Genomic DNA, 17,216 nt, shown 5'->3' with positions numbered 1-17,216 from the left:
GTAGGACTCCTCCTGCGCGCCTCCTCCTAGGGCCGGCCGCACCCCCTTTCTCCTTTATATACGGGGGCAGGGGGGCACCTCTAGACACACAAGTTGATCCTCGTGATCGTTTTCTTAGCCGTGTGCGGTGCCCCCTTCCACCATACTCCTCGATAATATTGTAGCGGTGCTTAGGCGAAGCCCTGCGACAGTAGAACATCAAGATTGTCACCACGCTGTCGTGCTGATGGAACTCTTCCCCGACACTTTGCTGGATCGGAGTCCGGGGATCTTCATCGAGCTGAACGTGTGCAGAACTCGGAGGTGCCGTACGTTCGGTACTTGGATCGGTCGGATCGGGAAGACGTACGAATACTTCCTCTACGTTGTGTCAACACTTCCGTTGCCGGTCTGCGAGGGTACGTAGACAACACTCTCCCCTCTCGTTGCTATGCATCACCATGATCTTGCGTGTGCGTAGGAATTTTTTTGAAATTACTACGTTCCCCAACAAGTACTAGACTGCAGCTAAGCCCCCGAGTGGGAGGATTGCTCACCACTCGGTAGGATTTTACAAAATTAGGCGAGTACTGGACTGTAGCTAAGCCTCCGAGTGGGAGAACTTAGGTGAGTACTAGACTGCAGTTAAGCCCCCGAGTGGGAGGATTGCTCACCACTCGGTAGGATTTTACAAACTTAGGCGAGTACTGGACTGCAGCTAAGCCCCCGAGTGGGAGGGTTGCTCTCCACTCGGTAGGATTTTACAAACTTAGGCGAGTACTGGACTGCAGCTAAGCCTCCGAGTGTTAGAACTTAGGCAAGTACTAGACTGCAGCTAAGCCCCCGAGTGGGAGGATTGCTCACCACTATGTAGGATTTTACAAATTTAGGCGAGTACCGGACTGCAGCTAAGTCTCCGAGTGAGAGAACTTAGGCGAGTACTAGACTGCAGCTAAGCCCCCGAGTGGGAGGATTGCTCACCACTCGGTAGGATTTTCTTTCGAGCTTAGGCAAAACGGATTCGCAGCTAAGCCTCCCGAGTGAGAGGCTTGCTCATCACTTGGTAGGATTTTCTTTCAAACTTAGGCGAAACGGATTCGCGACTAAGCCCACCCACTGGGGGATTTCAGAGGTAAATAAGAACAACAACAATCTTACGAGAGGACTGTAAAGCTCTTGTCTTTGGTAAACAAATTACAAAGGTGTTTCTTATTACATTTTATTCGAACGAGTGCTTAAGTATAAAAGGGGCGGAGCAGCTCCGCGTTCCAGGCTCGTGGCTCGTTCTTCTGATGCTCAACACTGTAAAGATGGTATGCTCCATTGTGGAGAACTTTGGTGACGATGAAGGGGCCTTCCCAAGCCGGGGCGAGCTTGTGTGGTTTCTGTTGATCCACTCGAAGAACCAGGTCTCCTTCTTGAAAGGCTCAACCCCTCACGTTTCTGGCGTGGAATCGACGCAAGTCTTGCTGATAGATGGTCGATCGGATCAAGGCCATCTCTCTTTCCTCCTCTAGGAGATCGACTGAATCTTGCCGGGCCTGCTCTGCTTCTTCTTTGGAGAAAAGCTCGACTCGGGGTGCATTGTGGAGCAGGTCACTTGGCAGAACAGCTTCGGCTCCATAGACCAAAAATAAAGGAGTTCGTCCAGTCGACCGATTGGGAGTTGACCTCAAACCCCACAGAACTGACGGAAGTTCATCGACCCAAGCGCCCGCTGTGTGTTTGAGATCACGCATCAGTCGGGGTTTCAATCCTTTGAGAATTAGGCCATTGGCTCTTTCTGCTTGTCCGTTCGACTGCGGGTGAGCGACTGAAGCATAGTCAACTCGTGTGCCTTGAGAAGCGCAGAAAGCTCTAAACTCATCAGAATCGAAGTTTGATCCGTTGTCAGTGATGATGCTGTGAGGGACTCCATATCTGAATGTCAATTCTCTGATAAAACTGACAGCGGTGCTGGCTTCAAGATTCTTGATAGGTTTAGCTTCGATCCATTTGGTAAACTTGTCGACTGCAACGAGCACATGACTGAAGCCGCTCCTACCAGTTCTCGGTGGTCCAACCATATCCAGTCCCAAACAGCAAAGGGCCAGACGAGGGGAATGGTCTTCAGGGCTGACGCTGGCTTGTGAGACATGTCGGAGTAAAACTGGCAGCCTTCACATCTGTCGACTATATCTTTCGCCATTTTATTTGCTCGTGGCCAATAGAATCCAGCTCGGTATGCTTTAGCCATGATGGACCGAGAGGACGCATGGTGACCACAGGTCCTCGAGTGGATGTCGTTGAGGATCATTCGACCTTCTTCTAGCGTTATGCACTTTTGACCGACTCCAGTCACGCTTTCCCGGAACAGTTGTCCTCTTATCACAGTAAAGGCCTTGGATTGACGGACGATCTGTCGAGCCTCTTCCTCGTCCTCTGGGAGTTCTTTCCTAAGGATGTATGCAATGTGCGGCACTGTCCAGTCGGGAGTAATGGCCAGAACCTCCATGATCAGGTCGACCACGGCTGGGACCTCGACTTCAGTCGGACCTGTGGTGCTCCTAGGCTGCGGGGGCTCTTCAGTAATAGGATCTTCCTGAACTGTCGGCGTGTGAATATGCTCCAAAAACACATTGTTGGGAATGGCTTCTCTCTTGGAACCTATCTTTGCCAAGTCATCGGCTGCTTGATTTTTCAGTTGTGGTATGTGATGGAGCTCTAACCCCTCAAACTTCTTTTCTAGCTTCCTCACAGTGTTGCAGTAACCAGTCATGGCTGGGCTTCTGACGTCCCACTCCTTCATCACTTGATTGACTACCAAATCTGAGTCGCCGTAGACCATGAGGCGATGGACGCCGAGTGAGATGGCCATACGCAACCCATATAGGAGTGCTTCATATTCAGCTTCATTATTGGAAGAATCAAAGTGAATCTGGAGGACATATCTGAGCTTGTCTCCTCGGGGGGATACCAGAACCACCCCAGCACCAGAACCATTCAGCATTTTGGATCCATCAAAGAACATGGTCCAGTGCTCCGAGTGAACTTGAGTCGGCAGTTGTTGTTCAATCCACTTGGCGAGGAAATCCGCTATTGCTTGGGACTTAATAGCCTTCTTTGCCTCAAACTTGATATCTAAGGGGAGGAGTTCAATCGCCCATTTTGCCACTCGACCAGTTGCATCTCTGTTGTGCAGAATCTCTAACAATGGAGCGTCGCTGACGACTGTAACAGAGTGATCAGAGAAATAGTGTGCAACCTTCTTCGTGGTTATGTAAATCCCATAAACGAGCTTCTAATAGTGCGGATATCTCTGCTTTGACGGAGTCAGAACTTCAGAAATATAATAAACTGGGTGCTAAACTTTATAGGCTTTTCCCTCTTCTTCCCGCTCGACCGTAAGTACTGTACTGACGACTTGTCCAGTGGCTACTATATAAAGCAGTAAAGGCTCTTTGCTGATTGGGGCAACAAGCACCGGCTGGGTGGAAAGCAGGGCTTTTAGCTCTGCAAATGCTGCATCAGCTTCAGGAGTCCACTCGAACTTATCTGATATCTTCATCAGTCGGTAAAGAGGCAGTGCCTTTTCACCGAGGCGAGAAATGACTCGACTTAGGGCGGCCAAGCAACCAGTAAGCTTCTGGACATCATGCACACGCACAAGGCGTTTCATTCGAAGTATAGCACCCACTTTCTCTGGGTTAGCACCGATCCCTCATTCGGAAACGAGGAAACCGAGTAATTTTCCGCCCGGAACTCCAAACGTGCACTTTGATGGATTGAGCTTGATATCATACCTTCTGAGGTTGGCAAAGGTTTCAGCAAGGTCAGTCAGTAGGTCGGAACCTTTACGTGACTTGACCACAATGTCATCCATGTATGCTTCCACATTCCGACTGATCTGAATGAGCAGGCACTTCTGAATCATCCGCATGAATGTGGCTTCGGCGTTTTCCAAACCGAATGGCATAGTGACATAACAGAAGCACCCAAATGGGGTGATGAAAGCTGTTTTTATCTCGTCAGGTCCGTACAGACGGATCTGGTGGTACCCATGTAGGGTTTCGTAGTAATTTCAAAAAATTTCCTACGCTCACGCAAGATCATGTGATGCATAGCAACGAGATGGGAGAGTGTTGTCTACATACCCACGCAGACCGACTGCGGAAGCGTTGACGCAATGTAGAGGAAGTAGTCGTACGTCTTCCCGATCCGACCGATCAAGCACCGAAACTACGGCACCTCCGAGTTCGAGCACACGTTCAGCTCGATGACGATCCCCGGACTCCGATCCAGCAAAGTGTCAGGGAAGAGTTCCGTCAGCACGACGGCGTGGTGACGATCTTGATGTAATACAGCAGCAGGGCTTCGCCTAAACTCCGCTACAGTATTATCAAGGAATATGGTGGCTGGGGGCACCGCACACGGCTAAGGAATAGATCACGTGGATCAACTTGTGTGTTCTAGGGTGCCTCTGCCTCAGTATATAAAGGACTAGAGGGGGGAGGCTGGCCGGCCAAGGTGTGGCGCACCAGGAGAGTCCTACTCCCTCTGGGAGTAGGATTCCCCCCCCCCCCCAATCCTAGTTGGAATAGGATTCGCGGAGGGGGAAAAGAGAGAGAGGGGGCCGGCCACCTCTCCTAGTCCTAATAGGACTAGGGGAAGGGGAAGGCGCGCAGCCCATGTAGGGCTGCCTCTTCTCTTTTCCACTAAGGCCCATCATGGCCCATTTAGCTCCCGGGGGGTTCCGATAACCTTCCCAGTACTCCGGTAAAATCCCGATTTCACCCGGAACACTTCCGATATCCAAACATAGGCTTCCAATATATCAATCTTTACGTCTCGACCATTTCGAGACTCCTCGTCATGTCCGTGATCACATCCGGGACTCCGAACAACCTTCGGTACATCAAAATGCAAAAACTCATAATATAACTGTCATCGTAACCTTAAGCGTGCGGACCCTACGGGTTTGAGAACAATGTAGACATGACCGAGACACGTCTCCGGTCAATAACCAATAGCGGGACCTGGATGCCCATATTGGCTCCTACATATTCTACGAAGATCTTTATCGGTCAGACCACATAACAACATACGTTGTTCCCTTTGTCATCGGTATGTTACTTGCCCGAGATTCGATCGTCGGTATCCAATACCTAGTTCAATCTCGTTACCGGCAAGTCTCTTTACTCGTTCTGTAAATACATCATCCCGCAACAATGCTTGCAAGGCTTATGTTCCTCCGAGTGGTTAGCTAATGTTGTCATGGTCCCAAAGAAGGACGACTCACTTCGCATATGCGTTGACTTCAAGCATATCAATCGGGCCTGCCCGAAAGATCACTTTCCTCTCCCTCGCATCGATCAGATAGTCGACTCGACTGCGGGTGCGAGCGTTTGTCCTTTTTGGACGCCTACTCTGGGTTGAAGGAAATATGCCCTAGAGGCAATAATAAAGTTATTATTTATTTCCTTATAATCATGATAAAAGGTTTATTATTCATGCTAGAATTGTATTAACCGGAAACATAATACATGTGTGAATACATAGACAAACAAAGTGTCACTAGTATGCCTCTACTTGACTAGCTCGTTAATCAAAGATGGTTATGTTTCCTAACCATGAACAATGAGTTGTTATTTGATTAACGGGATCACATCATTAAGAGAATGATCTGATTGACATGACCCATTCCATTAGCTTAGCACCCGATCGTTTAGTATGTTGCTATTGCTTTCTTCATGACTTATACATGTTCCTGTAACTGTGAGATTATGCAACTCCCGTTTACCGGAGGAACACTTTGGGTACTACCAAACATCACAACGTAACTGAGTGATTATAAAGGAGTACTACAAGTGTCTCCAAAGGTACATGTTGGGTTAGCGTATTTCGAGATTAGGTTTTGTCACTCCGATTGTCGCAGAGGTATCTCTGGGCCCTCTCGGTAATGCACATCACATAAGCCTTGCAAGCATTGCAACTAATGAGTTAGTTGCGAGATGATGTATTACGGAACGAGTAAAGAGACTTGCCGGCAACGAGATTGAACTAGGTATGGGATACCGACGATCGAATCTCGGGCAAGTAACATACCGATGACAAAGGGAACAACGTATGTTGTTATGCGGTCTGACCGATAAAGATCTTTGTAGAATATGTAGGAGCCAATATGGGCATCCAGGTCCCACTATTGGTTATTGACCGGAGACATGTCTCGGTCATGTCTACATTGTTCTCGAACCCGTAGGGTCCGCACGCTTAAGGTTACGATGACAGTTATATTATGAGTTTAGGCATTTTGATGTACCGAAGGTTGTTCGGAGTCCCGGATGTGATCACGGACATGACGAGGAGTCTCGAAATGGTCGATATGTAAAGATTGATATATTGGAAGCCTATGTTTGGATATCGGAAGTGTTCCGGGTGAAATCGGGATTTTACCGGAGTACCGGGAAGGTTACCGGAACCCCTCGGGAGCTAAATGGGCCATGATGGGCCTTAGTGGAAAAGAGAAGAGGCAGCCCTACATGGGATGCACACCTCCCCCTTCCCCTAGTCCTATTAGGACTAGGAGAGGTGGCCGGCCCCCTCTCTCTCTCTTTTCCCCCTCCGCGAATCCTATTCCAACTAGGATTGGGGGGGGGGAATCCTACTCCCAGAGGGAGTAGGACTCTCCTGGCGCGCCTCCTGTGGCCGGCCAGCCTCCCCCCTCTAGTCCTTTATATACTGAGGTAGAGGCACCCTAGAACACACAAGTTGATCCACGTGATCTATTCCTTAGCCGTGTGCAGTGCCCCAGCCACCATATTCCTCGATAATACTGTAGCGGAGTTTAGGCGAAGCCCTGCTGCTGTAGTGCATCAAGATCGTCACCACGCCGTCGTGCTGACGGAACTCTTCCCCGACACTTTGCTGGATCGGAGTCCGGGGATCGTCATTGAGCTGAACGTGTGCTCGAACTCGGAGGTGCCGTAGTTTCGGTGCTTGATCGGTCGGATCGGGAAGACGTACGACTACTTCCTCTACGTTGCGTCAACGCTTCCGCAGTCGGTCTGCGTGGGTACGTAGACAACATTCTCCCCTCTTGTTGCTATGCATCACCATGATCTTGCGTGTGCGTAGGAAAATTTTGAAATTACTACGAAACCCAACAGTGGCATCCGAGCCTAGGTTTTATGGTTTGATGTTATTTGCACGAGTAGAACACAAGTGAGTTGTGGGCGATATAAGTCATACTGCCTACCAGCATGTCATACTTGGTTCGGCGGTATTGTTGGACGAGACGACCCAGACCAACATTACGCGTACGCTTACACGAGACCGGTTCCCCCGACGTGCTTTGCACACAGGTGGCTTGCGGGCGACTGTCTCTCCAACTTTAGTTGAACCAAGTGTGGCTATGCCCGGTCCTTGCGAAGGTTAAAATGGGGTCTATTTGACAAACTATCGTTGTGGTTTTGATGTGTACGTGAGATTGGTTCTTGCTTAAGCCCGTAGGAGCCACGTAAAACTTGCAACAACAAAGTAGAGGACGGCTAACTTGTTTTTGCAGGGCATGTTGTAATGTGATATGGTCAAGGCATGATGCTGAATTTTATTGTATGAGATGATCATGTTTTGTAACCGAGTTATCGGCAACTGGCAGGAGCCATATGGTTGTCGCTTTATTGTATGCAATGCAATCGCGATGTAATGCTTTACTTTATTACTAAACGGTAGTGATAGTCGTGGAAGCATAAGATTGACGAGACGACAACGACGCTACGATGGAGATCAAGGTGTCGCGCCGGTGATGATGGTGATCATAACGGTGCTTCGGAGATGGAGATCACAAGCACAAGATGATGATGGCCATATCATATCACTTATATTGATTGCATGAGATGTTTATCCTTTTATGCATCTTATCTTGCTTTGATTGACGGTAGCATTATAAGATGATCTCTCACTAAATTATCAAGAAGTGTTCTCCCTGAGTATGCACTGTTGCCAAAGTTCGTCGTGCCCAGACACCACGTGATGATCGGGTGTGATAAGCTCTACGTCCATCTACAACGGGTGCAAGCCAGTTTTGCACATGCAGAATACTCAGGTTAAACTTGACGAGCCTAGCATATGCAGATATGGCCTCGGAACACGGAGACCGAAAGGTCGAGCGTGAATCATATAGTAGATCTGATCAACATAATGATGTTCACCATTGAAAACTACTCCATCTCACGTGATGATCGGTTATGGTTTAGTTGATTTGGATCACGTAATCACTTAGAAGATTAGAGGGATGTCTATCTAAGTGGGAGTTCTTAATTAATTTGATTAATTGAACTTAAACTTATCATGAACTTAGTACCTGATAGTATCTTGCTTGTTTATGTTGATTGTAGATAGATGGCTCGTGTTGTTGTTCTGTTGAATTCTAATGCGTTCCTTGAGAAAGCAAAGTTGAAAGATGATGGTAGCAATTATACGGACTGGGTCCGTAACTTGAGGATTATCCTCATTGCTGCTCAGAAGAATTACGTCCTGGAAGCACCGCTGGGTGCCAGGCCTGCTGCTGGAGCAACAGCAGATGTTATGAACGTCTGGCAGAGCAAAGCTGATGACTACTCGATAGTTCAGTGTGCCATGCTTTACGGCTTAGAATCGGGACTTCAACGACGTTTTGAACGTCATGGAGCATATGAGATGTTCCAGGAGTTGAAGTTAATATTTCAAGCAAATGCCCGGATTGAGAGATATGAAGTCTCCAATAAGTTCTATAACTGCAAGATGGAGGAGAACAGTTTTGTCAGTGAGCATATACTCAAAATGTCTGGGTATAATAATCACTTGATTCAATTGGGAGTTAATCTTCCGGATGATTGCGTCATTGACAGAATTCTCCAATCACTGCCACCAAGCTACAAGAGCTTCGTGATGAACTATAATATGCAAGGGATGAACAAGACTATTCCCGAGCTCTTCGCAATGCTGAAAGCTGCGGAGGTAGAAATCAAGAAGGAGCATCAAGTGTTGATGGTTAACAAGACCACTAGTTTCAAGAAAAAGGGCAAAGGGAAGAAGAATGGGAACTTCAAGAAGAACAGCAAGCAAGTTGCTGCTCAGGAGAAGAAACCCAAGTCTGGACCTAAGCCTGAAACTGAGTGCTTCTACTGCAAGCAGACTGGTCACTGGAAGCGGAACTGCCCCAAGTATTTGGCGGATAAGAAGGATGGCAAGGTGAACAAAGGTATATGTGATATACATGTTATTGATGTGTACCTTACTAGAGCTCGCAGTAGCACCTGGGTATTTGATACTGGTTCTGTTGCTAATATTTGCAACTCGAAACAGCGACTACGGAATAAGCGGACACTGGCAAAGGACGAGGTGACGATGCGCGTGGGAAACGGTTCCAAAGTCGATGTGATCGCGGTTGGCACGCTACCTCTACATCTACCTTCGGGATTAATATTAGACCTAAATAATTGTTATTTGGTGCCAACGTTGAGCATGAACATTATATCTGGATCTTGTTTAATGCGAGACGGTTATTCATTTAAATCAGAGAATAATGGTTGTTCTATTTATATGAGTAATATCTTTTATGGTCATGCACCTTTGAAGAGTGGTCTATTTTTGATGAATCTCGATAGTAGTGATACACATATTCATAATGTTGAAGCCAAAAAATGCAGAGTTAATAATGAAAGTGCAACTTATTTGTGGCACTGTCGTTTAGGTCATATCGGTGTAAAGCGCATGAAGAAACTCCATACTGATGGACTTTTGAAACCACTTGATTATGAATCACTTGGTACTTGCGAACCATGCCTCATGGGCAAGATGACTAAAACACCGTTCTCCGGTACTATGGAGAGAGCAACAGATTTGTTGAAAATCATACATACCGATGTATGTGGTCCGATGAATATTGAGGCTCTTGGCGGATATCGTTATTTTCTCACCTTCACAGATGACTTAAGCAGATATGGGTATATCTACTTAATGAAACATAAGTCTGAAACATTTGAAAAGTTCAAAGAATTTCAGAGTGAAGTTGAAAATCATCGTAACAAGAAAATAAAGTTTCTACGATCTGATCGTGGAGGAGAATATTTGAGTTACGAGTTTGGTGTACATTTGAAAAATTGTGGAATAGTTTCGCAACTCATGCGACCCGGAACACCACAGCGTAATGGTGTGTCCAAACGTCGTAATCGTACTTTACTAGATATGGTGCGATCTATGATGTCTCTTACTGATTTACCGCTATCGTTTTGGGGTTATGCTTTAGAGACGGCCGCATTCACGTTAAATAGGGCACCATCAAAATCCGTTGAGACGACGCCTTATGAACTGTGGTTTAGCAAGAAACCAAAGTTGTCGTTTCTTAAAGTTTGGGGCTGCGATGCTTATGTGAAAAAGCTTCAACCTGATAAGCTCGAACCCAAATCGGAGAAATGTGTCTTCATAGGATACCCAAAGGAGACTGTTGGGTACACCTTCTATCACAGATCCGAAGGCAAGACATTCGTTGCTAAGAATGGATCCTTTCTAGAGAAGGAGTTTCTCTCGAAAGAAGTGAGTGGGAGGAAAGTAGAACTTGATGAGGTAATTGTACCTGCTCCTTTATTGGAAAGTAGTACATCACAGAAAACTGTTTCTGCGACACCTACACCAATAAGTGAGGAAGCTAATGATGATGGTCATGAAACTTCAGATCAAGATACTACTGAACCCCGTAGATCAACCAGAGTAAGATCCGCGCCAGAGTGGTACGGTAATCCTGTTCTGGAAATCATGCTACTAGATCATGATGAACCTACGAACTATGAAGAAGCGATGGTGAGCCCAGATTCCGCAAAGTGGCTTGAAGCCATGAAATCTGAGATGGGATCCATGTATGAGAACAAAGTATGGACTTTGGTTGACTTGTCCGATGATCAGCAAGCAATTGAGAATAAATGGATCTTCAAGAAGAAGACTGACGCTGATGGTAATGTTACTGTCTATAAAGCTCGATTTGTCACGAAAGGTTTTCGCAAGTTCAAGGGATTGACTACGATGAGACCTTCTCACCCGTAGCGATGCCTAAGTCCGTCCGAATCATGTTAGCAATTGCCGCATTTTATGATTATGAAATTTGGCAAATGGATGTCAAAACTGCATTCCTGAATGGATTTCTAGAAGAAGAGTTGTATATGATGCAACCAGAAGGTTTTTTCGATCCAAAAGGAGCTAACACAGTGTGCAAGCTCCAGCGATCCATTTATGGACTGGTGCAAGCTTCTCGGAGTTGGAATAAACGCTTTGATAGCGTGATCAAAGCATTTGGTTTTATACAGACTTTCGGAGAAGCCTGTATTTACAAGAAAGTGAGTGGGAGCTCTGTAGCATTTCTGATATTATATGTGGATGACATATTACTAATTGGAAATGATATAGAATTTCTGGATAGCATAAAGGGATACTTGAATAAGAGTTTTTCAATGAAAGACCTCGGTGAAGCTGCTTACATATTAGGCATAAAGATCTATAGAGATAGATCAAAACGCTTAATTGGACTTTCACAAACAACATACCTTGACAAAATTTTGAAGAAGTTCAAAATGGATCAAGCAAAGAAAGGATTCTTGCCTGTGTTACAAGGTGTGAAATTGAGTAAGACTCAATGCCCGACCACTGCAGAAGATGGAGAGAATATGAAAGATGTTCGCTATGCATCAGCCATAGGATATATCATGTATGCAATGCTGTGTACCAGACCCGATGTGTGCCTTGCTATAAGTCTAGCAGGGAGGTACCAAAGTAATCCAGGAGTGGATCACTGGACAGCGGTCAAGAACATCCTGAAATACCTGAAAAGGACTAAGGATATGTTTCTCATATATGGAGGTGACAAAGAGCTCGTCGTAAATGGTTACGTTGATGCAAGCTTTGACACTAATCCGGACGATTCTAAATCGCAAACCGGATACGTGTTTACATTAAACGGTGGAGCTGTCAGTTGGTGCAGTTCTAAACAAAGCGTCGTAGCGGGATCTACATGTGAAGCGGAGTACATAGCTGCTTCGGAAGCAGCGAACGAAGGAGTCTGGATGAAGGAGTTCATATCCGATCTAGGTGTCATACCTACTGCATCGGATCCAATGAAAATCTTTTGTGACAATACTGGTGCAATTGCCTTAGCAAAGGAATCCAGATTTCACAAAAGAACCAAGCACATCAAGAGATGCTTCAATTCCATCCGGGATCTAGTCCAGGTGGGAGACATAGAGATTTGCAAGATACATACGGATCTGAATGTTGCAGACCCGTTGACTAAGCCTCTACCACGAGCAAAACATGATCAGCACCAAGGCTCCATGGGTGTTAGAATCATTACGGTGTAATCTAGATTATTGACTCTAGTGCAAGTGGGAGACTGAAGGAAATATGCCCTAGAGGCAATAATAAAGTTATTATTTATTTCCTTATAATCATGATAAAAGGTTTATTATTCATGCTAGAATTGTATTAACCGGAAACATAATACATGTGTGAATACATAGACAAACAAAGTGTCACTAGTATGCCTCTACTTGACTAGCTCGTTAATCAAAGATGGTTATGTTTCCTAACCATGAACAATGAGTTGTTATTTGATTAACGGGATCACATCATTAAGAGAATGATCTGATTGACATGACCCATTCCATTAGCTTAGCACCCGATCATTTAGTATGTTGCTATTGCTTTCTTCATGACTTATACATGTTCCTGTAACTATGAGATTATGCAACTCCCGTTTACCGGAGGAACACTTTGGGTACTACCAAACGTCACAACGTAACTGTGTGATTATAAAGGAGTACTACAGGTGTCTCCAAAGGTACATGTTGGGTTAGCGTATTTCGAGATTAGGTTTTGTCACTCCGATTGTCGCAGAGGTATCTCTGGGCCCTCTCGGTAATGCACATCACATAAGCATTGCAACTAATGAGTTAGTTGCGAGATGATGTATTATGGAACGAGTAAAGAGACTTGCCGGCAACGAGATGGAACTAGGTATGGGATACCAACGATCGAATCTCGGGCAAGTAACATACCGATGACAAAGGGAACAACGTATGTTGTTATGCGGTCTGACCGATAAAGATCTTCGTAGAATATGTAGGAGCCAATATGGGCATCCAGGTCCCACTATTGGTTATTGACCGGAGACATGTCTCGGTCATGTCTACATTGTTCTCGAACCCGTAGGGTCCGCACGCTTAAGGTTACGATGACAGTTATATTATGAGTTTAGGCATTTTGATGTACCGAAGGTTGTTCGGAGTCCCGGATGTGATCACGGACATAACGAGGAGTCTCGAAATGGTCGAGACGTAAAGATTGATATATTGGAAGCCTATGTTTGGATATCGGAAGTGTTCTGGGTGAAATCGGGATTTTACCGGAGTACCGGGAAGGTTACCGGAACCCCCTCTCTCTCTCTCTTTTCCCCTAGTCCTATTAGGACTAGGAGAGGTGGCCGGCCCCCTCTCTCTCTCTCTTTTCCCCCTCCGCGAATCCTATTCCAACTAGGATTTGGGGGGGGGGAATCCTACTCCCAGAGGGAGTAGGACTCTCCTGGCGCGCCTCCTGTGGCCGGCCAGCCTCCCCCCTCTAGTCCTTTATATACTGAGGTAGAGGCACCCTAGAACACACAAGTTGATCCACGTGATCTATTCCTTAGCCGTGTGCGGTGCCCCAGCCACCATATTCCTCGATAATACTGTAGCGGAGTTTAGGCGAAGCCCTGCCGCTGTAGTGCATCAAGATCGTCACCACGCCGTCGTGCTGACGGAACTCTTCCCCGACACTTTGCTGGATCGGAGTCCGGGGATCGTCATCGAGCTGAACGTGTGCTCGAACTCGGAGGTGCCGTAGTTTCGGTGCTTGGTCGGTCGGATCGGGAAGACGTACGACTACTTCCTCTACGTTGCGTCAACGCTTCCGCAGTCGGTCTGCGTGGGTACATAGACAACACTCTCCCCTCTTGTTGCTATGCATCACCATGATCTTGCGTGTGCGTAGGAAAATTTTGAAATTACTATGAAACCCAACATGCAGTCCATCCATGTTCCGGCGGCGAAGTTCCTCCCTCCGCTGCGAAGAGAGGGGTTCAGGGCGGTACTCTTCATGAACGCGCGACGGATCGCCGTCCCCATCGCCTCCGTCTTCACGGGTGAAGCCAGGAGGACTGCGTGGTCCATTGACCATCAAAACTTCTGCCGCTGGGTCGCTGCTGTCGCACTCGGATGCAGTCTCTACGGAGCCAGTCAACAGATTGAACAGGTCGTAAAGAGTTTCGTTGTGCTCGATTGCCGCGACTTGAGGGGTGGCCGACTGGCGAGCCACCGCATGCCTCACCCACCGCTGAAGCCTCGACCGACCGGAACGTTTGCTCCGGTGGGCCGCGGGGAGGGGGAAAGCTGCTGGAGCCGACTGATACTGGGTCAACGGCTGCCGCAGGAGGACGCCGCGGACGCACGCGCGCCTCACGGGCGGGGAGTGCGTCGACGTCGAGTGGAGCCTCCTGAAGCCAAGCGGAGTCGTCGGATACAAATATGAGTGCGCCGAGACGGATCTCGCGGCCCTCAGCCAAACCTCCGCCAGAAACCATGATGAAGGGGATCGGAAAAATTGCAACTTCTCCAAAAAGTCGCTAAGACACCTGCCCCACGGTGGGCGCCAACTGTCGTGGTTCTAAGCCTGATAGTAGAATAGGGGGTAGGAATGTAGAGGCAAGATCCTAGCTATGGAGGAGTTGTACACACGAGTTTTACGAGTTCAGGCCCTTCTCGGAGGAAGTAACAGCCCTACGTCTCGGAGCCCGGAGGCGGTCGACTGGATATATGCATGTGAATTACAAAGGGTGCGAACCCTTGTCCCGGAGGAGGGGGGTGGCTTATATAGAGTGCGCCAGGACCCAAGCCAGCCCACGTTACAAAGGGTTCAATGTACATTAAGGCAGGGCGTTACTGGTAACGCTAGTAATAAAGAGATATAAATGATCTTTAAGGTTACAGAGTGAATGACCGCCCGTTGTCATCCTGAGTGACGTTAGGCCTTCTACACTCCGAGTGGTTTCTTGTATCGTCGAGTGGTTGTTCGCATAGTCGAGTGTCTTCTATACTGTCGAGTGGAACATAGCTTCACGGTCGAGTGGATGATGATTTTGCTTCGACCGCTTCTGGTTCCTTTAGAGATGTCCTTGGGGAGGGTATCTTGGACAGATCCATGACCCTACCCTAGGTACATAGCTTCATCAGCCCCCCCCCCCTTTCCTTCTCCCTCTCCCCCTTCCTTTTCCCATCCTAGCGGGAGTAGGAAAGAGGGGAGTCCTACTCCTACTAGGAGGAGGAGGACTCCTCCTGGCGCGCCATAGAGGGTCGGCCGGTCTCCCCCCCTTGCTCCTTTATATACGGGGGCAGGGGGCACCTCTAGACACACAAGTTGATCATTGATCCCTTAGCCGTGTGCGGTGCCCCCCTCCACCATAATCCACCTCGATCATATCGTAGCGGTGCTTAGGCGAAGCCCTGCGTCGGTAGCAACATCATCACCTTCAACATGCCGTCGTGCTGACGGAACTCTCCCGTGAAGCTCTGCTGGATTGGAGTTTGTGGGACGTCATCAAACTGAACGTGTGCTGAACTCGGAGGTGCCATGCGTTCGGTACTTGGATCGGTCGGATCGTGAAGACGTTCGACTACATCAACCACGTTCTCATGACGCTTCCGCTTATGGTCTACGAGGGTACGTGGACGATACTCTTCCCTCTCGTTGCTATGCATCACCATGATCTTGCGTGTGCGTAGGAAATTTTTTGAAATTACTATATTCCCCAACATCATGTATTATGGAGTACGTAGATGGAATGGATGCTGCATGGAGTAGTATGAAAATGAGGGTTTTCAAATGAGGAGTCTGGTTGCAATGGTGGACAAATGAGGGGTCCGCAGACATATAAGGAGTCATATTTGGCAACTCCGGCTGTAGATGCTCTAAATTCGCGTGGAGGCGGGGTTGGAATTTTGTGGGAAAGTAGCGGGAGTGAAGTGTGTTGTTGTTTTCGAGGGGCGGAGGAATCGAATGCCGCCTGTGACCTAGTGGACGGTGTCACGAAATTGGTACTTGTTGACAATGTGACAATAGCCGTGAAATAATTGTAAGGAGAAGGGATGTTTTTCAAAGGGATCTCATCAACGATGATGGTGACACAATGATTTTACACTTTACCTAGATTCCAGCCTCTGGATGGGTAAGAGCCCTACATTTTGCCTACCTGTCCTTGTTGATGAATATGAATGACTATAATGGAATTTTCCTATCTACTGAGCCAGGATATGTGCTCATGTGTCTTCTTTCTTTGATGTGTGAGTGCTCTTTCCTTTGGCAGAGGCCAGCACCATCCTTTTTGTAGGTGGTCTCTCGCCGGTAGTTTGGTACCTATCTTCGAGAGGTATGGTAATAACCAATATCCCTAAAGTAGTGCTCATGCTTATTCCTTATGAATGCCTACATGGACGCAACAGGGTGTGGGACTTGCGAGCTCATGTTGGAGAATAAGGTTCAGTGCACTCTCTCTCTCTCTCTCTCTATGTGTGTGTGTGTGTGTGTGTGTATGTGTGTGTGCGCGCGCGCAAGTAGATATCCATACTCTGCAACATGCTAGAGGTGTGGTAGGGTAAGCGGTTGTTGTTGAGAAGCTTGCGGATGTTTCGACTGAGATTGTTAACCCTTATGTACTAACTATGTCGGACACCACCCATCATTATTGCTATTGGTGTCATGGTCCATCAAGGTGGATATTGTTGGTAGAGAAGCAAAGCATAATATTGTTTTTCTTGCCATGTCAGTCTTACAAGTTCGATGCCAACATGTTAACTTATTAAAAATTGTTGAACCGGTATATTATGTTCCTGACCAATTGTTATAAGTTGCATTTAAGTTGTTGCTTTACATAATCAACACTTTCTTCTTGTATTTGCTTTCGCTTTAAATTAATTGAAATTCTAGTTTTGCTACAAGTCAAACTTTTTTTGCGGGAGATACCATAAGTCAAACTTGTTTAGGTTTGACTAACCAATCAAAAAGTTGGGTTAAAATCTACAACCCCAAATCTGCATAGCGCAAAAATATATTTTATGATTTTTTTTGTGAGACTAATTAGTGTTTTTAAATGTTAATATTTATTTACGAGCTTGATCAAACTTAAAAAGGTTTGACTTGGAACA

The sequence above is a fragment of the Triticum dicoccoides genome, chromosome 3A (assembly GCF_002162155.2).
Source record: "Triticum dicoccoides isolate Atlit2015 ecotype Zavitan chromosome 3A, WEW_v2.0, whole genome shotgun sequence".
Classification (NCBI taxonomy): domain Eukaryota; kingdom Viridiplantae; phylum Streptophyta; class Magnoliopsida; order Poales; family Poaceae; genus Triticum; species Triticum dicoccoides.
Note: the sequence above shows the minus strand (reverse complement) of the source record.